Source organism: Panthera tigris, chromosome C2 (assembly GCF_018350195.1).
Source record: "Panthera tigris isolate Pti1 chromosome C2, P.tigris_Pti1_mat1.1, whole genome shotgun sequence".
NCBI lineage: Eukaryota > Metazoa > Chordata > Mammalia > Carnivora > Felidae > Panthera > Panthera tigris.
The window spans coordinates 135,398,830-135,400,355 of NC_056668.1; the positions used below are offsets into that span (position 1 = coordinate 135,398,830).

Below are 1,526 nucleotides of genomic sequence, written 5' to 3' on the forward strand. Positions count from 1 at the left end.
CAAATGAAATCATTCTCTCTTCTTTAAGTTTATTGAGTACCTACTAGGTGCAAGTCACTGAAGATACAACAGTAAATAAATTATGAACATTGCTTTATAACAGCCTACATTCTAGAAGATGCATATAAATCCCTGAGCTTAGTCTCAGACTATACTTTAAAAAGTTAATAATGATAATAATATGGTCTCAAGTTATACAGGGCACTGAGGGACTATAATAACTGTACGTATAAGACATAATTCTTGGATTCTTAAATATAGAGAACAAACTGAGGGTTGCTGGAGGGTTGCTGTGGGTGGGGGATGGGCTAAATGGGCAAGGAGCATTAAGGAGGACACTCAATGGGATGAGCGCTGGCTGTTATATGTAAGGGGATGAATCACTGGATTCTACTCCTGAAATCATTACCGTGCTACTTGCTAACTAACTTGGATGTAAATTTTTAAAATATATATAAAATAAAAAAATACTAATGTATAAAAATATTTGGTCTTGGCAATACATTGAGTTCCACAGAGACAGCCCCAGGGCAAGCGAGAGCCAGATGGGGGCACTGGGCGACTCTGTGCTTCGCTGGGGAAAATAATTAAACATGGGCAGAGGAGATCCTAAGAAGCCAAGAGGCAAAATGTCATGATATGCATTCTTTGTACAAACTTGCTGAGAAGAGAGCAAAAAGAAGTACCCAGAGGCTTCAGTCGGCTTCTTGGAGTTTTCTAAGGAGTGCTCAGAGAGGTGGAAGACCATGTCTGCCAAAAAGACAGGAAAATTTGAAGACATGGCAAAGGTAGACAAGGCCTGTTATGAAAGAGAAATGAAAACTTATATCCCTGCTAAAGGGGAAACAAAAAAGAAGTTCAAGGACCCCAACGCACCCAAGATGCCTCCTTTGGCCCTTTTCTCGTTCTGTTCTGTTCTGTTCTGTTCTGAGGATCGCCCAAAAATCAAAGGAGTGCATCCCAGACTGTCCATTGGTGATGTTGCAAAGAAACCAGGAAGAGACATGTGGTATCACAGCCATGCATATGACACGCAGTCCCATGAAAAGAAGGTTGCGGAGCCGAAGGACAGACAGGAAAAAGATGTTGTTCCATACCGAGGAAAGGAAGGCCTGACGCGGCCAAAAAAAAAAAAAAAAAAAAAAAAAAAAGGAGTCATCATGGCTGAAAATAGCAAGAAAAAGAAGGAAGAGGAGGAAGATGAAGTGGAGGAGGAAGAGGAGGAAGATGAAGATAAAAATGATGAATAAGTTGCTTCTAGAGCAGTTGTTTTTCTTGTCCATAAAACATTTACCCCCCTGCACACAACTTGCTTTTAAAGAAAAAAAAAAAAAATGAAATGTAAGATTGTGTAAAAAATTAAATAAATAAATAACTCTTGTCTTTAAGGAATTATTAATCTAAAGTCTGGGATTATGATGCCTCCCGCTTTGGTTTTCTTCTTCTAGTTAAAAATCTAGGACAACACAAAAAATAATAAGAATAGTGACTGCATATTATTATGTTCTAAACCCTAAAAATGCTGC

The 1,526-nt window shown here is 38.6% G+C and overlaps 1 pseudogene; it reads left to right on the forward strand.

Moving 5' to 3' along the window:
• Positions 1-593: 593 nt before the first annotated feature.
• LOC102957188 lies at positions 594-1,250 on the forward strand (annotated as a pseudogene).
• Positions 1,251-1,526: the final 276 nt, after the last annotated feature.